Genomic DNA, 25,091 nt, shown 5'->3' with positions numbered 1-25,091 from the left:
ATAGCCAAATCCATCCAGTTTTGCAGGGGAATAGCTCTGGAATGGTGTCCTGGTAACCTTACATGTGTCCAAATAGGACAGGTAGCCACGGCTTACCTGCAGGTAATCTGTCTTGACAGACGCCCCATGACCCTCCCAGAACAGGAGCGCATGGTGGGCTCGTGTGGAGCCGCCTGAGGTCATTTCTTGTCTTCCTCATGAGAGAGTTCTCCTGGCTCATGAGTTCTGCTGAGGTTGCGTCTTGTCACTCCACCTCCTTGGGCACAGCTGCAGGCTGCAGAACTGCATTGCTGCAGCGTCCGGCTCCTCCAGGAGCAGGGCGCCTGAGCATGTATGCTGCAGCGTCCGGCTCCTCCAGGAGCAGGGTGCCTGAGCATCTATGATGCAGTGTCGGGCCGCTTTTGTCTCAGTGTCACCCTGTGCAAGTGACATGGGGAGCTGGCCCCCTTAGCTGCTTTTGCTTTTTGCTGTCTATTGTAAATAAAAAACTGTCTAAATATAAAGAAGGGCTTCGTTCTTTACTGGTCAATTCTGTCAGCACTTGCCTTGGGCCGCTGGACAGATCTCATTGCCTTAACCCGATGGTTCTCATTTTGTTTTCTTACGGTTGTTTTTTGTTTTTAAGAATCTGGCTTTATTCAGTGGACTGAATCCAGCACACCCGGCTGCATTCCCTGCCCTTATGGTTTTTCCATAGCAGTGTGTCATTAGTATGACTGCATCTCCTTTTTTCTTTTTTTTTTTAATTTAAAGATTGGCACCTGAGCTTACAACTGTTGCCAATCTTCCTTTTTTTTTCTTTCTGCTTTTTCTCCCCAAATCCCCCCAGTACATAGCTGTATATTTTAGTTGTGGGTCCTTCTAGTTCTGGCATGTGGCACGCCGCCTCAACGTGTCCTGATGAGCGGTGCCACGTCCGCACCCAGGATCTGAACCAGAGAAACCCTGGGCTGCCGCCTCAACGTGTCCTGATGAGCGGTGCCACGTCCGCACCCAGGATCCAAACCAGAGAAACCCTGGGCTGCTGTAGCAGAGCACTCGGCCACGGGGCCGGCCCCTTCTTACGGTTTTTATTCATATGGAAACATGTACATTCTCATGGTAACATGCATATAAACTATGTGATCTTCATAAACATAATTTATTGGACCTCTGTTGTTAGATATTTAGATTTTTTCCAAATTTGTTGTAAAGGCTGCATTTATTCCTTTTGCATATTTTTTTAGCATATAATGTTAAAGTTGGGATGAATAGATCAACAAGTGTTAACACCTTAATTTTTGGTTATAAATATGTATTGTCAATATGACTTTCAAAAGTTCTAGTCAAATTTACAAAGCCGTCATGAGTGGGTGAAGGTGTTAATTACCCCGCAGAGGTAATTTGATGGTGCTTTTCAACTTAAAAGTTACTGATTTAGTAGGCACTTTTGCTACATCTTGACTGTGTAGGCTGAAGTGAGGCAATATTGTACAGTGGGAGTGCGTGGGCTAGAAATTTTGTGTAAATCCAGACTTCTCCAGATGTGTGACCTCTGTAAGCCTCAGTTTCTTAGATTTATAAAAGGAGATTATAAATCTAATATTCAGTGTTAGAAAGAATGAACAGAAACATACGAGTTCATGCATATACGCTCACACATACACATCACAAACACACACACACACACTCACACTTACACTTTCTCTCTCTCTCTCTCCAACCACCTAATTCGATACCTGGCAAATATTAGGTGTATATTAAGTGATAGATAATATCATTTATCCTATATTAATAGTCAAATGTATTTTGTCTGTTAGTGATGTTTGGTAGAGGTGTATCGGAGGGGGGAAAGTCTCCTTTCTTCCCTTATTGTGTTCTTATGGCTGGACTAATAACAAAATTGACACAAGACCAGATTCACGAGAGGAAAACTCAGTCTAATATGTATGTATTGGAGATCATAAAGGATGCTCAGAGAGTGAACAAAACAGTATATTTATCTTTTACACAAAGAAACATAAATTTGTGAGGAATGATAGGGCAAAGAAACTTAGATTCAAGGTACATAATTAGTCTGGAATTTAAGCAGAATTTAGGCTGAGAAAGTAAATCAGCAAGTTATGTTTGAGCAGCCTCTCGGCCCTGAGTCCCCAGCCCTGGTGATTGAGGATGCGAGGGAGCACCTCCCACACAGGAGACTTACTTCCTGCTTTCAGGGGAGCAGAGCCCGGAAGCTCTGAAAGCCCATTTTGCTTCTCAAGTCACTAATTTCAAAATATTCAAGATGCTATTGTGGGATATTTTGGGATCACCTGCCCTGGGCGCCAGCAAGGGTAATAACTGGGACGTCTTTCTGTAGCTAGTGTGTTCAGTGAAAGGAAATGGAATTTAGGCTTTACAAACCTGACTGAATAGCTAATATTTTAGAAAATGAGTGTTGTGTCTGTAGTATGGCTGAGAAAACTGCATAAAAAATCTTGTAAATTCGGTGCCTGAGCATTGTTATGTCATAATTGATTCCTTTCCTCCAGGAAATTGAGAAATGTGTTGGTCAGAATAGATACTTCCTATTCATTTTTAAAGCCAAAAGTACTGTCCTGCCTTCCCTTTGACTCGCTCCGCAGTATTTACGGCCAGGCGTGATGATGGCTCCAGGGGTACAGTGACGAGCGAGAGCAACAGGAGCCCGTGTTTTTAGGGGCTGCAGTCTGAGTCTAAATAAGCAAACTGGTTTATTTCAGCCCATGTTAGTTTTGTCTGATGTGACCCCTGTGGAAGGGAATGGGACCGGTGCTGAGAGGCAGAGGGCTGGAGGCCTGGAGGCTGCGCGGGCAGGACTGTCGCGCTCTCAGGTGCAGGCGGCTGGTCCCTCACCTCCTCACCTCCTCACCTCCTCACCTTGGTGCAGCACGTGCTGCTGAGAAGCCCTCCTGCTTTACAGAAATATTTAATTCATTGAAAGTTGTTACTGTTTGGTATTATGTTTTCTTTTTCTGATAAAATTTAAAAGGTTCATTGCATACTTATGTGATCATAAAAGAAGGTCTTAGATATGATTTGCTTCTGGTGAAATGATAATATATGACAATTGGAAATATGATTAAATTGAGGAATTACAGTATTTTGAAGAACACAGCTGTTGTAGAAAATGAGATATCTATATTTGCTTTAGAGCCAACACTGCTGTAATGTGTTTTTGTAAAGCATATAATTGTAATGTAGTAAAATGCTTATGTGAAATTAAGGACGTTGAGTAATCTTACCAGAAAATCTTCAGAGTTTGTCAAATTGCTTTCCCTGTTTAAAAAAATAAAATAGCTCATGTTGTGGTAGAAATGGCAGCAAATCTTTAAGGGCTGTAATGGGTCAAGGAAGAAGCTGTGAGCTCTCTGATGGACGTCACGCTGTGGTGTCTCACTGTCTTCAAACAGAGCGAGAACATGCACTGACGACGATTCTGTTAGCCTTCTTTGATGATAAAAATGCTTTTTAAAGTTCTTACACTTTAGTAAGTTTCTTTCTTACCAAGAACAAGTGTGATTGGAAATCACTGTTTTAACGTATGTGCTCTGTGTGTCTGTTTTTAACTATAAATTGATATGATGTTTTTCTTTATAACCTGAGCATAAATTACTCCCTTTTTTTGTCAATTATATATATGAATATCAAAAGAAAAATAGTATATATTATTTATTTATTTTTTCATCTACTAGTCCAGGGACTGGGCTATATTTTTATTTCGGTGGACAGCACACCCAGAAAATATTTTTTTAAATGATTAAAAGTCTACACGAATTCTTCGCACACAATTTAATGGATTTTTATGTTTGTCCTTCCATCCGGGTGCTTGATTTCTCTAGAGGTTTCGGATGTTTGGCTTAGAGCTTTGTCTCCCCACCTGTCCCGGTTTCGGATGTTTGGCTTAGAGCTTTGTCTCCCCACCTGTCCCCGCTGGTGCTCGTGACTTCTGACCCTTGACCACCTGGACATTCTTCAGGAACATTTTACAGTAAGATAAATGTTAAAGTGAACACTCACATAGCACTGTCTGACCAGTCTTCTCCAAGGGTGTGTATGTGTGAGTGTGTGTTTGTGCCAGTGTGTGTATATGTGTGTGTATGGTTAAGCAATAATACCTGTAGAGAATTTTGAAACTGTGGAAAGTCACAAATAAGGAAAGAATATTTACACTGATCTTACCACCCATGTATGGACACTTAATATTTTGCTGTTTCTTTCCAATTGCTTTTCCATGTGTGTGTTTCTATGTGCAGACAAACATGCGTAGGGCCTTGCCCAAAGAAGGTGCTTTATAAATATGTTGAATAAATAGATATTTTAATGTATAGAATAATTTACAGTTTACAATTTAGGATCATATAGTATATACTGTTGTGTGTCCTCACTAAAATTTTTGCTTAACCCAGAAGATTCTCAAGGTATTTTATTACTTAAAAAATATGCCTTTGGTAACTTCATATCATATACGTATATAAATATAATTAAACCTTTCTCCCATATTAATACTATTTTGCATTTTTGCTGTAATAATGTTGTGATGTACATTTTTATCATCAGCTTTTATCATAATTGCTTCCTTAGCATGTTAATCCCAGAGGAGGAATTACTGGGTCATAGAATATAAAGTTAAAACAATTGCTCATCCTTTTGGTCAGATTTTTATTATTTAGAAATGATATTTTTATTGAATTACAAGGGATAGCTATTCATCTAGAAAATTTGGAAAGCAGAAAAATAAAGTACAAAGAAAATTGTGAAGAAATTCTTTATAATCCCTGCACGTAAAGATGACTTCATTTAGGATTTTGGTTTGTATACTTTTAGTCTTTTTTATTTCCATTTCATGTTTTACCAATAAGGAGCCTTTTGTTTTCTAAACTGTGCTTTTTTTCCTACTTAGTAGTGTATCATTAACATGGCCTTTCTCTGCCATTAAACAATCTTCTACAATGTAATTTTATGGCCTATTATTAAAATGACACGTCTGTACAATGCATTTAATTAAGCCCCTCTTGTTGGACCTTTAGTTTGTTTCCAATGTCTCATTATTATGAAGAATTCTAGGATAAAAACCCTTGTGTTTGCCCGTTGGGTGCATCCACTGTAATTGCATTAATACAGATTCTTAAAAGGAGAATTGCTGGTTCACAGTCTATGAATAATTTTGAAGGCTTTTGACGTATTTTTCCACGTTGCTTTCTGATGGGTTGTACCAACTGGCATTTACAACAGAAAGAGGTATGAATGTGAAAGGAGATTATACAAAAAATTTTCAAGTCTTTCACCTAAAAATTAACCAAATCATCTAGAAAACCTGCACCGGCTCACTCTTCTTTGAGAGGAGTGGGAGGTGCCTGTTTTAAGTACTCGTGAGCCGTCTCCTCAGAGTGGGATGTATTCATAAGCCTGTGCTGAAACGGGAAAAGCTGGATATGGAGTGGTTAGATGATTTCACTAAATGCTCACAGAAAGTGAGAGGTAAGGCTCTGATTACCAATTTAATTAGTTAGCCTGCTTATAGGGTGTATCTTCAGTTAAATGTTATTATTTTTCTGTCACCAATTGTTTCAAGGAAAGTCACTGTGTTTTCCTTTCGGGTCCCTTCAGCCGCTGCACGGGAGGCGTGCTCTTGGAGCAGTGCTTGACAGAACGGAAGCCCGTGGCCGCGCCTGTTGAACTGCTTGCCAAGGTGAGCCACTGAAGGCCTATGTCTTTGCAAGAAATCAACACTAAAGAGAATTAATTTAAATAAAATAATTTGCTTCAGTAGCATACCAACGTATTTGATTTGTAGGCTTTGCTGGAAAGTGACATAACAAAAGCCATCAAAGCCTTCAGTTTCCGGTTGTGTGCTCTGGAGCCGCAGTGCCTGGGGCTGCAGCCCATCGCCACTGCCCGCCAGCTCCGTGGCCTTAGGCAAGTCCTTCAGTCTCTCTGTACCTCAGTTTCCTCATCCATGAAGTAAGGAAATTACCATGCCTACCTCCTTGGGTTGTTGAGGGATCGAATCAGTCGTGCATGTGAAGAGCATAGGATGCAACACGCGCACAAGCCCCCCTGAGTGTTCGTCTTCCTTTTGGGCTGAGTCACTTGCATGTGTCCTCCCAGGGGTCAGGTTCCAGGCATCTGTTTTGATGTGTAGCAGGGAAGCGGTGGCTCAGGCAGCATTTTAGAGGAGACAGTGAAGCTCCTCGATCCTGTCCTGCCTGACTCCACAGGTGCCCAGAGCGGCTCTGGGGGCTTGGTGGGTGAGCCTGACAGTGACCAGGGCTGCAGGGGATCATCTGTACCCAAGGCGCCAGACCTTCTGCTGCCCTTTCTATTCTCCTCGCTCTGTGTTTTCAGTACTTCAGGGGCAATTTGTATAAAAAGTGGCATCAGATTTGCATCATTATATTGCATTTTAACCGGCAGTGAGAAGCTAAAACTCTTTATCTGCTCTGCTTTCCAGGACATCTGTTGAGTTATACCTAGTAATTTTCATTATGTGAAAGAGCTGCAGTCACCCGCCCGGACGTGGCCGTGGAACAGGGGAGAAGAGGTGCAGCGAATGGAAAGGAAGAGAAGGCGAGTGCGGCGCCTCCCCTGTAAGAAATGCTCGGCATCCTCTTGGTTCTCAGCCCAGGCGTCACATCACCTACTCTGTGTAGTTTTGGAAAACACGGAGGCCTGGGCATTCCTGAGACCCCCTAATCTAGAACCCCAGGGCGGTGCCTGGAAACCTGTAGCTCGAGGACCTCCTCAGAGCTTCTGTGCGCAGGGTGAGGTCCACTCTGGCAGGTTCCTAATTAGGAGTCAGGTCCCTGCTACCCCACATTGCTGTCGCTTGATGAGGCTGAGGGTCTGTGTTCCGCCAAAAGGGTGTAAGTTCCCTAGGCAAGGGGTCTCTTCGTCCTTTCCCTCACGTCTCCTCACCATGCCTGCTCAGTTGATGTGCTCATTTGACCAATGTTGAAAGGCTTCTGGCAAACCTCTTCTTGCTTCCTAGTGTCGAAGTTCTTTAAAGGGGGTTGGCTTTGACTGGGGCTGTCCAGTGTAACTTGCAGTTGCCCTTTCCCCCTCTCCCTGTGACTGCCTCTCAAGGGGGTAGAGTGGGCTAGACCAAGGGCTGGCTAAGGCCTGTCAGGTACCACGACCCCGGGGAGCAGATGTAGCCCAGCCAGGGGCCAGGGTGGGAGTTTCAACCAGAGGACACAGGCCGGGCTTGTGACCTGATGGCTGGGCTTGGACAGGATCCCCCTCCAGGGTTTTAAGGCAGCCAGAAGCCACAAAGATGGAGGAGCAGTCAATGATCGAAGTTAGAACTTACATGTACCAAAATTGGCTGTGATGATACACTGTCTTAGGAATCAGACCTGTGTGTGTCCTCAGATCAGGATCCTAGGACGAGGATCCTCTTACCTCCACTCAGTAGTGAATCAGATATTTGGGTGTTAGGGATGAATTGTATTCTAACTTCCAGAACAAGACAAGTTCTGGCTGATGGCAGCAAAGTGTTAGTTTCTCTGTCCAGCTCCTGCCATCTTCCCCTCATCTCAGCCAGTCAATACTAATATTATTTCTCAGAGTTTCTCCTTTAAGGGCCTTTAAGTTCCATCAAGTATTGCAAGAACACCTACAGAATAGAGAATTTCTTCCCCAGATTTCCCCTCAAGACCTAGTGGTAACTAAAAAACCACCAAGTGGCAAAAGTGGGATTTTTATTTCTGAAATAAATCCTCTGGCAGTATTAGGAACTGGGTAACAATAGGGGATGGGTCGTGAGCTTTCCTCCCTTAACTTTACAGAGACCTGAGAAAGGAGGTGCTGGGAAGCACGAAGTGAGGGGACGCTCTTGTGGCACGTCAAGGCAGGAGCAGACTCTCTGTGGGGGTGTGGAGAGAACTGTGAGACTGTCTGTTGAGATGAGTGGGGAACGGGGATGCAGTCTTTGATGAGTCCTTGGCTAATAATATGACTTTAAAATATGACTTTCTCAAGCTTTTGAACTCTAGTGTTTGTCAGCTCTGAAGGTGACAGCGAGGTGTTAGTGCAGGACAGCAGACCTGTCTGACATGTTGACATGCCTTTCTCTTCACTCACAGTTCAACAGTCAAGCTACTCATTTTTTTAAGGCTCTGTGTTTGCAAAGCACTTTGTAAGACCTGGTGGTGGAAACACTAACGAGTTTATGACTGGTTTCTTAAATTCTTGCCATCTAGTTGGGATATAAGACATGCCCATAAAACATGATTACGGTGTGAGGTAGAATGTTAATTGTCAGTGGAATGTACAAGAAATGAGTTTACTAGGTATTCCGTGCTGAGATGGGACCTCATCCGACCCTGAGCGAGGACAAGAATGAAGCTTATCAATTATTATGTCTGGTTTGTCCTGATGACCGAAGAAGATGCTTGTGTTCAAGATACAGTGTTACTCTAACTTGACACTTACATTCTAAGATGCAGTAAGCATGGTTTATATTTCGAAATAAGTTTCAATAGAAGAAAAAAGGAAGATGCTTCATGCTGGCCTTTCAAGGAGGATTGGACTGAACTCAGTTTTGTACTGACATTGCGCTCGTGACTGTTAATGTCCATTTTCATGGTGTGAATACAGGCAAGCCTGCACTGTGCTGCAGTGTGCAGATAGTGCATGTTTTACAAATTGAAGGCGAGACCCGCCCCCACCAGCGAAAAGATACTGACTCGCTAAAGGCTTGGAAGATGGTTAGCATTTTTTAGCAATAAAGTATTTTTTAACTAAGGTATGTACATTTTTTTAAACATCATGCTCTTTCACAACTAATAAACTACAGTATAGTGTAAACATAACTTTTAGATGCACTGGGAAACCAAAAAATTGGTGTGACTCCCTTTGTCGCAGTACTGGCTTTATTGCGGTGGTCTGGAACCACACCCACAGTATCTCTGAGGGGCACCTGCATTACAATAATGGTGTTCAGAACAGCCAGCTGAGATGGAACTCTTCAGCCTTTGACACTGAAAGGTTGAAAATAAGACTTAAAATAGTTTGCATATTCTGAATGGAAAACTATTTAAAAGATGTTAAGTATGGCTTTACTTTTAAAATATAATTTTCATCCTAATATTCAAGTATTAGAAGATATACCAATGACACACGGACATAGCCACACGCAAATGATCAATTCCATCATGCAAATCAGATATGCATTCTACCAGAAAATGTGTGTATATTTTTAAAGGAGAGTATGCTTATTTTATTTGCAGATAAGGTTTCTGCATATCTGTAAGTCTATTTTATTTATTTACTTTTTTAAAGGTTTTATTTTTCATTTTTCTTCCCAAAGCCCCCTGGTATGCAGTTGTGTATTTTCAGTTGTGGGTCCTTCTAGTTGTGGCATGTGGGACGCCGCCTCAACGTGGCCTGATGAGCGGTGCCATGTCCGCGCTCAGGATCCGAACCAGTGAAACCCTGGGCCGCTGCAGCAGAGCGTTGGAACTTAACCACTCGGCCACGGGGCTAGCGCCTGTAAGTCTATTTTAAATTGCTTTTTGTACAAGACAAGGTGACGTGTTTTATATTTTATAATTTATTTACCATCTGGGGTAATGAGTATACAAGTACATAAACACCTTCTGCTGACATAGAAAACTTAAAAAAACATTTTCTCTTCATTACTGGTGAAATGTGCCTATTTTGACTTGATTTAAATTTTAAAATATTTTTTCTTTTGTTTTGAGGTTGGCATTAGAAACTTCTCTCTTATCTCTCGCTGCCAGTGGTCTGACTCTCGGCTGTGTCTTCCTAAAGCCTTCTTTTCACCCGTAGCGCATCGCGTCGGGTTCAGATAGGTCAGCCTGGGATGGAAGCCCCGTCTGCAGGTGTGCATCAGCGCAGGGCTTCTTCCGCGCCTGTTGGGCTGGTCCGTGCGCTGGCTCCTGCTTGTCACTGCCTGCACTTGACTGTTCAAAGTCTTTATCCAAGTTTGAAGTCCTTTGTGTCTCTTCTTGCCCCTAAACCTCATAGGTCCATGTCCCCCCTAAGACCCCGCCCTTTCATGCAGCTGTTCCAGCCTGCGCGTCTGACCCATCGACATGGACTTACCAGGCAGCCGCCATCGGCCCAACTCACGTTGGTAGGAGCGAGGGTCAGGGGACAGTAACGAGTAAAGTAGAGTAGCGTGCAGACCAGATGCCTGCTTCTCGTATTACCTGGCCGTGAGCAGACCAGGGTCTCTGCCTGCACCAGCCCCAGCACTCCGGGGGGGAACTGCATCTGCGGCATCGTCAGGCCTCCGACTGAGGACGCACAGCCCGCCCCGGCCCTAAGCCGTCCTTCCTGGTGATGGTGAGTCCACAAAAGTGCACGTGCCTGTTGTCTTTAGCCACTGGCCCCCAAAGCTCGGCTTTTTATCCCAGGCTGGTATTCCTCTCTCCCCAGCAAATGTCGGCTTGCCAAGGAGAAAGGCTAAATATGTGCTGAAGCCCCTGCAAAGCAGGCACGCTTCTACATTTTCCAGAAATTTTGGTATTTCAGAACAAAATGAAAGTCATCATGAGAAAAGTTAAAACTCTCTTGGACTTCTTTATATATCTTTATATATCTCTGATAGTTTAGTAATATAGTTTTAGTTTGCGTTCCATGTAGCTAAGGTGTTATATTAATTTCCTTTTACTGCTGTAACAAATGGCCACAAACTTAATGACTTAAAATAACACAAATTCATTATCTTAAAGTTCACAAAGTCGGAAGTCTGAAATGGGCCAGCGGCTGCGTTCCATCTGCAGGCTGTTGGGAGAATCTGTTTTCTTGCCTTTTCTAGATTCTAGGGCCACCTGTATTCTTTGGCTTGTGGGCCCTCATCACTCCAACCTCAGTTTCCATTGTCACGTCTCCTTCTCTGATCCTTCTGCCTCTCTTATAAGGACCCTTGTGATGACACTGGGCCCGCCTGGATAGCCCAGGATCACCTCCCCATCTCGAGGTCCTTCATGTCATCACATCTGCAGCGTCCCTTTTGCCTGTAAGATGCCACATTCACAGGTTCAGGGGTTAGGCGGTGGACATCTTTGGGGGCCAGTATTGTGCCAACCACAGGTGCCGTCCCCTCTTCATTGCTGGTGCTGGTCTGTCCTGGCCTCTGGCCTGTGTGGCTCTTCGTGGGTCGGCTCCCTCCCATTATCCTCTGCAACCCCTCTGCCAGTGGTGAAACAAGTGCTGTAACCCCCTTAGTAACTCAACATGTTCGTCCTCCTTTCTCTGGCCCAAATGCCCACCTTCTTCCCCTTGTGGCCTCTGCTTCCGGAGAGTACCCTGTCCCCTCTACCCAACCCACTTCTCCATCCTTCAAGGTGAGAAGGTCTGGCATTGTCCTAGCCCCCCACCCACTCGTTATTGCCCTTCCACTTCCACACTCAGCCCTCCCTCCTTTGAGGTTTATGCGATCTCATCGCTACTATTTCCACACTTGCTACTTCATTAGATTGTGTGTGTCTGCTTGTACCACTACACTCCCTGTGCCCTGCCGCTTCCCCCGACCCCACTCCCGCCGCAGTTGTGTTCACATGCTTGGACGTGGCTTTGCCCGTGTGATTGTCCACCCGACTTGCTAGTACCTTGTGTGGCTCCACCCAGGGACTTGAACTTCCTTTTCAGTTCAGTCCATCTTCCCATGGCCACACTTGGCGTGAGTCAGAGTTGGACCTCCTCAATGCTGAACTTTAAAATCTCACCATCTGATCTCGCCTACTATCTTTCCAGGCCTTTCTCTCCCTTATTCTCACAGGTTTTCTTTTAATTAAGACTTGGAGTTGTTGAATTCTGTCTTCTCTCTCTGGCTTCCTTTCCTTCTAGCCAGACTAGGCCCCCTGGTTCCATCATTTTAGCTATTTTCTTGCCAAGATCTTCAGCTCCCTTGTGCCCCGTCATCTTTTCCCCATATACGCCTGCCAAAATCTCAGCTCTGGATGAATCATGTTTGCCTTCTAACTTCTGCACTGAAGCTGCCAAGCACAGCTATAGAAGAACCACGAAGCCTGGCAGATTGGTGGCCCTGCAGCCAGAGTCCCCGCTGAGCTGGGCAGTGCCTGGCCGGCCTCCGGGGTCGTCAGTCTCAGCAGTCCCTGCTTCCCAGGAGGGCAGCTCTCAAGCCTCTCCCCTCGCTCCCAGCAGAAGGAGGACGCTCCTGTAAGGGGTGTGGTGACGCTGCCTTCAGCTTCCTCCCGGGAACCTTCACTTCCCACACCTGCTCGTGCCCCTTCCCCCTGTTGCACTGGAGGAGCTCTGCTCCTCCTGCCCCTCACCCCTTCACCTGGGCTGGATCCTTCCCACTGCTGCTTCACTAGAGATCACGCTCCATCCGTTATCTGATGTCTTGCTTCTAAGTTAACTTTGCTTTTCTTCTGAGCCTTGCCCTTTACAATACAAATATGCTTAAGTTTATTCCATCTTTAAGAAAAAATACTGCTCCTTGATTCTGCATTTCCCTCTCTAACCCATCCCCTTAGTCCAGTCCAACTTCTTGAAATTCTAGGGTGTGTTTTCTCTTTTGTTGATTTTTATCATCTTTTCCTCCTCCAACCTCTGCAGCCTGGCCTTCTCCCACCGCTACCTGAAACTGCTCCCGCGGAAGTGACCTCCAAGATTTCAAAGCCGGATGTGTGTTAGGCCTCATCTTACCCACTCTCTACTCCAGAACTCTCTGCACTGTCAGCTGCTGATTTTGCTGATTCCGAGCCACTCCTTGCCAGGCACTGCTGAAAGTCCTTTTCTTCTCCCATGATTTAGTCTTAGGCTCCGCTCTGCGTGGCTCTCCGGGCCGTCCCGTCTGCCTTCTTAACTTCTGCTCCACCAAATGCAGCGGAGCTCCTAACTCCTGTTCCCAGTCTGCCCCTTGGTCTCCTGCCTCCTCACCTGCATGGCACACAGCTCTGCTCCACTCGGTACATTGTCTTCTCAGCCTCCTTCTGTGAGTCGCCTCCTGGGCTCCTTGTCCCTGAGAAAGGCCCTCGTTCCATTCCCAGTATGTCCTCATTCCTGTTAGCCAGCTGGAGTCCTTCCTGTGTCTTTGCTCTGTGAATGTTTGGCCATCTGGTCTGTTCAAGTTTTGCCTCTTAATTTGTCAGTTCCTACTCCATGTCCTACCACCACTGCCTTAATTTAGGAATAAGCCCTGGCTTTTTTTCCACACGAATTGTAGCAAAGGTTTCTTAAACGATCTCTCTCTATTCAGGCTGGCGCCACCTCTGACCTTCCCTGCACACCATTACCAGAATGATCTTTGTAAAATGTAGTTCTGTTTATCACTTGTGTCCTTAGCACGTCTGACTGCCCTGTGCCGTTCCGTGCGATGGTGTGCCGGTGTGTTTGTGTCTTGGTAGAACTGTGACCTCCTTGAAGACTGCCCGCTTCTTGTTTCCTTTGTGAGCTCCTCCCTGCTCTCTGCTTCTCTGGGAGAGGTGCATGGTGGTTTTACACAGGCGGCCGGTTCAGTGCTTCGAGCTTCTTTCCCCTCGCTGTGTAGAAGAACGACTCTGTGGTGCATGCACTTCTGATTCTTTGTTTAGCTCAAAAAGAGGAGATAATGTTGCTCACTCTCAGGGACTGTTGAGAATTACATATAATGTAGATAAAGTGTTGGCATACTTCACTGTCTGAAATAGAGTGCACCTTATTGAACATAAGCAATCCTTAAAATTACTCGCTCTCGGATCACCGTCCTTTTCTTTCCCCGGAACCTTCTCTCTGCCCTTGTTGGTAGCACTGTGTGCTCAGACCTCCCCATTCATTCAGAGCACTAGCCAGGGCTGTGTCCCTACACTTTGTCCTTGTCAGGACTTTCCTCGATTTGACCACAGGAATGGTCCTGGCGGGCCCGCTAACTGAGGGCGTTCTGCTGGCCGTTGCCTAATCTTCTGCTCTTCGGGCTGAGCGCCCGGTCTGAAAACCACCCATCACTGGAGCTTCATCCGAAATCTCAGTGTTGGCAGATGTTGGTGCTCCAGACCTTTCACTTTCTCCTTACCATGTCATTCCTCCTGCCTTCACAGCTGATGACTTAGTGGCTTTCTTTGTGAGGAAAACAGAAATATTTCCTCAGTTGATCTGTTTTGTCTCCTAAAACAGGGCAGAACTGTGGCGTAGACTTTGATGTTTCTCCTTTCCCCTGCTCCTTCAGCGACGTCGTTATCTTAGACCCGCCTTACTCCACGTTCTTGTATCGGACTCTATCCCTCTGCCCCCTTAAAATCTGTTGTGATCTGTTATGATTTTGGAAAGAAATATTTTGTGCCCTGATAAGGAAATTGCAGCCATCTGTAGCATGACGGGGGAGTATTTCTTTTGGAAGAGGCTGAGTGTGGTTGAGGATGAAAACACCTCCTGGGTTAACTTCCTAGTTGTCGTAGACGTAAGACAGCCTTGTCTGAACACCTTCCTGCCCTCAGCCTCCCTGACTTGCGTTCAAGCAAAAGGAGTAGCTCAGTGGCGCTCTCTCAGTTGAGCTTCTTCGCCCAGACCTGCATTATATTTTGTAAAATCTTATTTTTCTAAATATGCCAGTACATTAAATAGAATTCGAAAAACCTGTGTGTGTGTTTTGTTTTGTTTTTGATGAAGTCTGGGTTTGTGTTTAGCTCCGCAGGTGCAGAAAGATACTTCTCTGAAAATGCGTGTTTGTTGCAAACTCTGGACACACCCAGGACCTTTCCGAGTCAGCAGTGCAGTTGGATGTCAAGTTTTCGTGCTTTGAAAATGTTTTCAAATTACTTGGTAATCCCTGAGAACACTATCATAGTTTTAATATCGATCCTTCTCACACAGTACTTAAGTTACTAATCGTGAGCCGCCTTGTGCCTGCACGGGGCTTCCTCAGGCGTTGTATAAGCTGCGATGAAATACCTCGTGATATTATGAATTCTGAGATGTTTGGAATCAAATCACAGCCTCAGTCCCCACGCTCTTTTTATTTGCCTTAAGTGTTCGCTTATTTGTTTACCCATTTGTTTTTGTCTTCCGTTTGTATCTTGTTGCCCTTTGTTTTAAGATAACTTCATCCGTGTCTAAAGTTCTCCCAGAAAAAAGCATGTTTTGAAAAAGTGCTGTGTGTATTATATTCACATATTTGGTTGAATTTTAAATTGCAAGTCATTGAGGGCAGAGAAAGGAAGTGTGTTTTAAAACTAAAATGTGGCCTCACCACGTGGAGTCGTTTAAGGTGATTAATTGCCGGGACTCTGAAGAACCGAGCAAATTCCCATTCATGGTCATTTCTCATATTCCCTAAAGCTCTAAGTTCTGGGGCAAAACTGAAGATACACCCTGCTCTTGTGGCTCAGCCACTTTTCCTCTTCTCAGAATCCGCTTCTCTGAAATGGTGTGATTCAGAGTCCAGGGGCTAAGAGACAGTTTAGCAGATCTGAAGGAGTGGAGCCGGACAGCCGGATCAGGGCGGCTTCCTCTTCTTGGGAGGGGCCTGAAGCCCCTCTGAAGGCTGCTTATCCCAGTTCCAGCTGGAAACTGAATAGGGTGTTCAGAGCTGTTGGAAGGAAGAGAAAGGAAAAGAAGAAAGCAGTGGCATTCAGAATCAAGGGCAGACTTTCCAAAGCTCCTCTCCTTTAGCTGAAGGAAATTTATATTAGAGGTAGCCTTGTCTGTTTCCCGTGGGAGGGTTTAGTCATTCAGGGAAAAATATGTGGGTTTATGGTTTAGATGCTAGACTCAGAGGATTGGTGGGACCTGCACAGCCATGTGAACTGGATTATCAGACACCTTGCAAGTTGTTTTAAAAAGTTCTCTGCATGCACTCCTTTATTTTATATTGTGGGCTTCTTTTTCTTTGTTCGTGAAGGTCTTCGTTGGTCTGAAGCTGCCTGAGTACAGCAGCGTTTCACCCGCTCTGGGCGGGGCTTTCTTCTTGTTTCTGAGACTCTAATTCAGCAGCGGTTGGGTTAGGTGACTGGACTTGAAACTTCTTCCTAACGGTAGGTCAGCAGGTGTTCTGGGGACGTGTTTGGTCTGCCATTATAGTAGGATAGAGTCACAAAAACTCAGTAGGAATCACATGCACTTACTTGTTAAAGTAGGCTTTTGTTGTGCCACGGATTCTGTGTTCTCTATTTGTAGAAAACCTCTTGATATAATCTTGGCAGCAGTTTGGGATTCAGAATTAATCTATGAAAAATGTTCAAAGTAAGAAGGAAGTAGTCTCTAAAATGAGTGTTTAAAAATACACAATCAGCCATCCTTCACTGCCATCCTAACCGAAGCTTCGCAGTGAGTTATGTTTAATTATGTAGGTGAGGATTTTTCTCCATTAGCCTAACAAATAGATGGCAAAAATAGGCATCGCTTTGAAAAAGCAGAATCTGAAGGCTGCCTTGCTGCCTGTCCTGCTCATCCGTGATGAGCAGCTGCCGTGAGCTGCTGGGCTCTGCTTACTGAAGTCTGCTAGAGACGTCATTGAGTCAGTGGATTGATTAACGACAGATTCCCTTAAAGGACAATCATGTGGCTTTTAATCTTTTCTTAGTTCTTAGGCCCCTTTGAACACCTAGTGAAAGCTATTGCTAACTCTTTAGACAAGTGCTTATATCCATTTGCACACAAAATTTTACGTAATCCCTGAGCTTTCTAGAATCTCTGACGACATCATGAACCCCACCCGTGCTCTGCCAATAAAAACAGCTACATTAAGGTGTAGTTTAAACAACATAGGGAAATAAAAATTTGTGTATGTATGAGTAGTGTCGCCATGTGTGAGTGTGTGTGTATATATACCTATTTTTTTTTCCAAGTTCTCCATTTTCTCTGTGGTTAAAACAAGAGAGAACCAGAAGAGCTTCTAATATTCTTGATAATTTCCATTCTTAGCTCAGCTGAAAATCATAAAGCATCTTAAGGAAAAATAAGGAAGGAGTTTCATTGCCTCTCATGGTCTGCCAGCATCTTGCAGTGAATAGTCTTTTGTGATGAAAATTCATTGCAGGATACGTGGGAGAACACTGAAGCTGTCACAATGCACAAGAAGTTTGGAATTGAAAAGTAGGCGCAAAATGTGGTTGTTCGTGAGCTGACCATAAAGTCCTTGAAGGTGTAATTAGATACTGATAACATTATAAAAGTAAAAATTATCACATTTTGGGAAATTTGGGAATTTCTCCTAAGCCTGAAACCTGGGGTCAGTTTACAGTTCCTGCCTTCCTCCCTGTCTGCATCCAGCCCATCACCAGGCACTGTCTGTCTCACCTCCTGAGTAGCTGTGCCATCTGGCCTGCCCTCCATCCCCAGCTCTTGCTCTGCATTCGTGGAGGTCCTTGTTATCACCTTTCTACGCTGGTGCACATTCTGGAATGTAATGTAAATTTGCAGATACACCCAGACCAGGAGTGGAGTTCCAATTCCAGATTTCCTACTGACTAGCTGTGCAAATGGAGCAATTTGTGAACCTCTCTGAGCCTGTTTCCTCATATCTGAAGTGGGGATTGTAATAATTCCACCACAGTAAGTGTAGAGGAGGAAGACAATTCCTCTACCCTCTAGGTCCTTCTGGCTGGCCTGGGAACTAAATTGACATGAGACAGAATAACAGGAGGAAATCAGGCAGAGCTTTATATCATGTATACATGGGAGAGACCTAGGAAATATGAGTAACTCAACAAAATGGCAGAGGCTGTCACCTTAAATACCATCTTCAGCCAAAGACAAAGGAAGACGTTGGGAGTGGAGGAAGTCAGTTACAGGAGATTACCAGAAAAGCACAGTAAACAAGAGTAAGGTTAGTATGCAGATTTAAGTGCTTATCTTCAGTATTGACAAGAGTGTCTAGAGATAACGTCATCCCTCTTCCTGGTACAGAGAGGGAGCTATCTTTACAGATGGAGATTTCCTTTAGAAATATAAAGGTCTCTTACAAAGGGTAACTTCTATTTGGTTTTCAGAGTCTTTCTCATGTCTGCAGGTTTTAAAAAAATAGCCAGCCAAAAATAATTCTCATGCCAGGGGCTGGCCTAGCAGCATAGTGGTTAAGTTCGCATGCTCCCCTTGGGCCACCTGTGGCTCACTGGTTTGGATCCCTGGCGTGGACCTACACACGACTTGTCATGCCATGCTATGGCAGGTGTCCCACATATAAAGTAGAGGAAGATGGGCATGGATGTTAGCTCTGGGCCAGTCTTCCTCAGCAAAAAGAGGAGGATTGGCAGCAGATGTTAGGTCAGGTCTGATCTTCCTTAAAAAAATCATAATAATGCTCATGCCAAAGAGACACGTCTTGAGGTGGCAAATTCTGCTCACCTGCATAAGGCTTAAATAAGCTGAGTTAGACTCTGTACACGCTCATGGCAAATCTCAAGTATGGATAGACATTGAAAGCCTCCTTAGCTGTCTCCCCTATTTCTAGTCTGGCTACTTTTCTAATTAATTCTCTTCACTGCCACTAAGAAGACTCTTATAAAAATGCAGTAATTTTTTTTCTCCCCACTGTTTAAAAGCTTTTGCTAGTGCTTCATTGACTAAGAATAAACTAAAAGGTCCTTGACAAGACATACAAGGCTTCTCACGACCTGTGTCCAGCCTACTGGCCCAGCATCATCATCACTTGATCGTGTGTGTGTGTGTGTGTGTGTGTGTGTGTGTGTGTGGTGATGTTTTAAAACATTACAATGCCATTTAAAAATTCTAACAAGGGACTGGCCCCGTGGCTGAGTGGTTGGGTTCCCACGCTCTGCTGCAGGCGGCCCAGTGTTTCGTTGGTTCGGGTCCTGGGTGCGGGCATGGCACTACTCATCAGGGCACGCTGAGGCCCTACTAGAAGGACCCACAATGAAGAATATACAACTATGTACCGGGGGGCTTTGGGGAGAAAAAGGAAAAAAAGAAAATCTTAAAAATTCTAACAATAGAAGAATATAAAAATAAAAGCCTTTCTCTCTGCCAGCTCACCTCTCGGAGTCATTGGGTGTGTACACTTGCAGACGTGTGCGTGTGTAGGCAGGTGGGCGTGTGGCTGCTGTCCGTGTGCATGGCCATGTTTGCCTTGGCTGCACTTCCCTCACCTGCGGCAGCGCCTGGTGGCCGTCAGGTGGCCTCCGCAGGGGCAGCTCTGTGTGCTTTGTTAGCAGCTACATTGTGTACCATTGTACTGAGTCTGTTTTCTCTATCCAAAATTATTTTTTTATATGCTGTTGGAGTAGGAATATAATTCAGTTTTGTTGACGAAAATAATCCATAACCAATCTATAAATGAAAATTTGGGTGAGTTTATTCTGAGCTGAAATCTGAGGAACATGGCCCAGGGCCTTTCTTCCCGAAGGAAGAAAGGGCACCAAAGAAGTGAGGTATACAGAGTGGTTATATACCCCCATACAGGACGTTTCACATATGATTGAAATGCCCCTCCCACAATAGTCACAAGATGGCCCTGTCAGCACAGTGATTGATGGACACAGCAGGTAGTGGGTACTGCTATCTTGGTGGGCGTAGCAGGAGGCAAGTCTGTTGTCTTGAGCTGGGTGGTCACAGGTGAGCACTGCAATCAGTTCCTAGCCTAAGGAAAGATGCTTAATCCTTAAGGGAATGCCAACGTTGGGAGGGGGAGGGAAGTTGCACCTTTATCTCAAGGGCCTTTGTTCTTGCCATCGGGAATATCTAAAGCAGATATACAATGCATGCTCAACGGCCACGGTCAGGCCCTTTTGGAAAGACAAGGTCAGGCCGAATTAGGTTTATATCAAATGGCTTCCTCATATTCTGCAATATATCCTATTGCTTGCCATTTTTATTTGTCATTTTCCCCTTTTGATCTCTAATCTTTCGATAGAAAGCATTGATGATCAAAATATTGTCCCTCGGCACCAGGGTGGTTGCTGCCTGCCCTGGGTCCATCATGTCCCTCGGTGCTAGGCTTTTATCTCATTATTTGCCTAGTCATCCACGGTGGGGGGAAATAGTGGACAAGCGTGGACATATATGTATTAACAGAGGAATCATTTCATATGTCATGTAATTTCCAATTAATTTTAGAATGTTTCACAAACATTGTATATGTGCTTCTCTATGACACTTTGCATTTACGTTGTATATGATTATAGAACAAGTACAGTAATAATAATTCAGTATTTTTCAAGACATTAGTTTAAAATGAGTTCTTAGGTAAAGTCTTTATCAGAAAAGGAAATTTGTCCAGGATTATAAGATAGATTGACCATTTTAAGCCGTCGAGCAATCATTACTTTAGTTTGTATTCTACTCTTACAACACTGAGTAAAGAAAACAACAATTAGTTTGAATATTATGACCAGTACAAGGATTCCAATAAGTAGTAGAAATAGGAATTGCAATCCAGATAGAAAAAGGGAACAGATACTGAAAGGGAACCAATCAAGCAAATCAAACTGGGTGTAGGATCACTTAAGGCCTCCACTTGCTTCTTCATGTGCTTTAGCAGAGATGACACATTGGAAGACTCATCAGATATAAAAACACAGCATTCGGTCTGAATGATTGCACACGTGCCACCCTGGGATGCTGTAAGAATATCTAAGGCCATTCTATTTTGAAGGACAGCCCTTTGCATTAAAGACATTTCAGTATTTAATAAGGCTATTCCCACCTGACTATCATTAAGGGCTTGAGTAATAGTCAGGGCTTCCATACATAATAATGACATCTTTTAGTCCCAAGAAAGAAGCACACATAGCCACCCGGTGGCCATACCAGTGGAACACTGAACAAGCCCATCTGGCCTTAAGAGAGGGAGATTGACAACAGGTTTTAACTCAGCCTGACTCCTTCCCTGCTTTTAAAGGAAACTCAGGGTGCAGTGTCTTAGCCATCCAGGCAGTAGCCAAGGCCAAAGATTTGTTCCACATAACCATTGAGTTTCGTTAGGAGTCGCTCGATAAATTCCTGGCCTTCAAGACTAGTCTGTTCCAAATTAATCCCTTTCTTTAAGTATGATAGTATTCCAAACAAATTATAAAATAGGTATACAGTTTAGGCATAACAAATGTTTAAATGAGGAGATATAACGTTGGGAATATAGGCCTGGTCCGGAGTCTTGAGACAGCTGTCTACAACAGATGTCGTCTTCCTCTCCTCCTGGTGTGGTCCTTTCCAACTGGGCTGTATAGAGTCCTATTTGATGTCTCTTTCAACAAATAAATTCTCCAGGTTATAGTCCATGATCCTTAAGTTCTGGGAGCTCTGTGAAACCTACCAATCTTTCATTTTTTTAAGCACCTCAATAAGACCATGACAACAGTTTAATATACCCCTTAAGCAAAGTTTGTTCATATATTTCTTCATCTAATTGCATAGGCTGTTTTATTATTATTTCAAAAGGAGACAGCCTATGTTTACAAAAAGTATAGATCTAAGATTAAGGAGCACTAGCACAAGAGCTTTTGGCCGTGAGAGAGTAAATGCTTCTGACAGCTTACCAATTAAGTTCTGGTTGTGCCATTAGTTCTTTCTACCAATCCTGAGGATCGAGGATGGTAAGCGCAGTGGAAATCCTGCAATATTTGCCAAATATTACAAACAGATTTGAGTTCCCCAGTCACTGTGTAACTCGGGAGGAATTCCTCAAACAGGAATTCTTCTCTCTAATAGTAATTTACCTGCTGTTAAAGCCGTTGCCCTTCTGCAAGGAAAGGCCTCAAAACAATGTGAGAACATACAGATCATTACAAGACATTTATCCTTGAGATGGTGGCATTTGGACAAAGTCCGATTGTCATACCTCAAAGGGTCCCTTAGGAAGGGAAAGTGACTTTGTGACTCATGAAGTGGCTTCTCTGGATTATACTTTGGCCATATAGCACAACAAGTAGAGGCTATATGAGCCACTGGGAGAAGGTTGCCAAAAGTATTATTTTCCATCTTGCTGCAACCTATGTATATTATTTAAGACCCGTTTGTGAACCAAATTAAACAATAGAATGCAGTAGTGATCTTCTCCCCTTGTGATGTTGGAAGCACCATAGCTGATGCAGGGTCGGTGAACCGAGGAGTCAAAAGAAAGCTTTTTGGACTCTCAAGGTCTGGCAGTAGTGCTCTCCTATCTAGAGAATAGCATGGGGACAGGACCCATGGGCAGTGAAAAGCTGCAGGCATGGGTTGACAGTAGGGCTAAATCTAAGGCATAGGCATGTGAGTTATCTCTTTACAAGACAAAGGAAAGAATATGTAAAGAAGTTAGAATGGTATCAGTGCAGGTGGGGTCTGGCTATTGAGTGGTCCTATAACTTTTAGATAAGAATCAAATTGGATTAAATAAATGCCAGAAGCCACCACCCTAAATACTATCTTTAACTAAAGACAAAGGAGGATGGTGGTGGTGGGGGGAGTCAGCTACATGAGGTCACCAGACAAGCACAATAAAGAAGCTTTAAGTCCTTGCCATTCCCATTAAGAGTTTCTAGAGATAAGGTCATCCTCCCTTCCTCCTGGTGCAGAGAGGGAAACACCCACAGATGGAGACTTCCTTCACAAATGCAAATGTCTCTTATCAAAGGGCAAACAATTTCCAGTCTCAGAGCCTCCTTCTCATCTGCAATTTTCAACAGTAACCAGCCTAAAATAATCCTCATCAGTAGCAAGGTTAAAATAGTGAATAATATTTAACTACACAATATAACCTAAGGTTTATTATCATTTACTTGACAATGCTTCTCATGCAATTTAGCATTCCAAACAAGCCTAATTAGTATGCCTCCTTTATGGGAAGAGAGAAAAAATTTGTTTGAGAAGTCCCAGGGGCCCTCTGAAAATCCTCAGAGAAATTCTCTTCCTTCATCCAGGTCAAAGGAAAACCTTTATTTAGGACTTGACTATTTGTTTGAGGGAGAAACTTGTCAAAAATATCAAAAGATTTTTGAAAACTTACTTAAACAAGATCAAGAGATTGCTGACCTTGTCATTGTAAAACAAGGGTCACTGAAATCATGCTTCATAGTATTTAATCAAAGTGACAACAGCAAAAAAAATCCTTAATAGAGAGAACTCTGTCTTTTTGCACCTAGGAAATTATCTTAACAAAACATAGATCTTCTGTAAACTTACTCAGAAGGAAAAAACCTTTTATAATCTCTTTATCAAGAACAGACTAAGAGTTTAAGAATATTATCCTTTTAAGAGAGAAAGCCAAATTCTAAATTTTTGTACCAGTTTATTTTTAACATTAAAACTCATTCACTTAATTGGATTTACTTTAATCTTAGCCAACTTGACCAGGCATAAAACTCCTTTCAGAATTTCTCCTTCACAAACCTTCTACAACTTTCTTTTTGCCTTCAGAATTTGTCCCATGTCTTTTTTTCCCTCCTAGTACTTTAGGACAAATTTGTCTTTCTTAATCCATCAAAAATACTTCCATTCTTTATACCCTCTTTACTGAAAACATACATTTTAATTTTCCTTGAATACAGAGCTGTTTTACTTATTACATTTCCAGTAGCTTTAATTATATATGTTAATTAGAACTTTTAACCCTTAACAGACCCTAGTAAGCAATTACGAATTGTCTTTTATATCAGCATTCTAAACACTTCATAATTTCTAGAAACATGCCACTACACAATAAAACACAAGGCATACTTTCTAATAGACCCAAATGCTTTTAGCCTCTTTGCAATAAGAAGCCAAAAGTAGATAACTCAGATACGCTTAGCAATGTTTCAGTGTTCTATCCAATCCAAAAGTGACCCAGATACTCAGATTTTTATCATTTAACTTAATTTGGCAAAACTCAAGATTGTTACCAAAAAGAACTTGGAAGCTGTTTTTTCCCAAGTATACAGACCATAAAAGTTATTTTACTCACTTTTGTCTATTTAAATAATTTGTTTCCAACAATTATGTTCAGATTACCTGTGAAAACTTCATGAGGCATTAGACAAAGAGCTATCATTTAAAGCTATTATTTGCTGACAAATTTCTAACAGATGATGTGAACTTATTTGACTAGTAAACCCAGGCTGCGTATCTGCATCATATTCAAATGCCAACAACTTTTGAGGACATGCCTTTTCAATCAAACCAACAACTTAAACTTTCATTAACCAAAGATTAACCTATATCATGTTAACTTGAAAGACATTTGGGTTAAAACTTTTAGAAAAACTTTTTGTAAGCGCTTACTTTAAGTGAATGGAATGGAGCTCGAAAGACATTTGGGTTAAAACTTTTAGAAAAACTTTTTGTAAGCGCTTACTTTAAGTGAATGGAATGGAGCTCTTTAGAAATTGTACCATCCGGAGGTAAAATATAAAAACTTTTGTAACATATATAGACACACACAGACAGACACATATAGAACAAAGATTTTTCTCATAGCAGACCCTGGTGGAAAAACTTGATTTCCCAGTTTTTTCCTCTTTCTTATTCTTTCTTTTGGCCTTAGCAATCTGGCTTGGGATCCCCCTTTGTTAAGCAATTGCAGTCACAGCATGAAGCCAACTGGAGTCTGAAGGAGAGGCTGCCCATTCGGGAACTGATCCGGCTGTTTTAAAAGCTCGATTTCCTGCTTCTCTTTTAATTTTGTTTTGTTATAAGGTCCAAACAACTTCTAAGGGCAGTGTAATGGGTCAGAAAGTGTGCTGCTTGTGAGTGTTACTCCCTATAGAAAGGTCGTAAACACTCTCTTACGTGCCTCAGTTTTTCCCTCCGGCTGCCTAATACCACTGTGGGAGCTTGGAGAGTGGGGTGACCAGCCCTTATGTGCATGTCCCTGGACGAGCCTGTAATTAATTACTGTGAGTGAGAGTGGAGTTCCCTATGGGACCGCTGCACGTGGTGAGGATTGATCCTCTGACACTCCTGCTGAGGTCCTTAGTCACCTAAGGACGCCTTTTGGTAAAGGCCAGGAGGAGCAAATGTCCCTTTTCTCTGGAGCTGAACACGTTCAGTCTCTCATTTCTCTATCAAGCAGTTCTTTCAGACTTTATAAACACACTTCTTTCCAATTTAAAGCCAAATTAAAAACGTCACCCTTCCCCATTCACTCCCAAGTTCCTCTAGGCTCCTCTGACCTAGGAACTTCCCTCTAGGCTCCTCTGGCCTAGCAAATTCCTCCTAGGTTCCTCTTACCTAGGGTATGTACCGGTACCCCTTAAAAACCTCTAGTC

The 25,091-nt window shown here is 43.3% G+C and overlaps 1 long non-coding RNA gene across 14 annotated transcripts in view; it reads left to right on the top strand.

Annotated features, from left to right (window-relative positions):
• Positions 1–729: 729 nt before the first annotated feature.
• The window catches only part of LOC103560059 (uncharacterized), a 72,797-nt gene continuing 48,435 nt past the window's right edge, over positions 730–25,091 (top strand). For 6 of the 14 annotated variants that reach the window (XR_011542539.1, XR_011542530.1, XR_011542533.1 and 3 more), the window contains exons 1-7: positions 731–3,991; positions 5,611–5,692; positions 5,798–5,919; positions 6,455–8,749; positions 9,314–9,495; positions 10,031–10,314; positions 14,601–14,736. This is a non-coding gene — a long non-coding RNA (uncharacterized lncRNA). Of the gene's footprint in view, positions 3,992–5,610; positions 5,693–5,773; positions 5,965–6,454; positions 9,496–9,993; positions 10,315–14,600; positions 14,737–25,091 lie in introns of all 14 variants that reach the window. The other 8 variants (XR_011542541.1, XR_011542535.1, XR_011542536.1 and 5 more) reach the window with 8 other exon arrangements.

The sequence above is a fragment of the Equus przewalskii genome, chromosome 7, assembly GCF_037783145.1.
Source record: "Equus przewalskii isolate Varuska chromosome 7, EquPr2, whole genome shotgun sequence".
NCBI lineage: Eukaryota > Metazoa > Chordata > Mammalia > Perissodactyla > Equidae > Equus > Equus przewalskii.
This window is presented reverse-complemented; position numbering and strand designations above follow the sequence as displayed.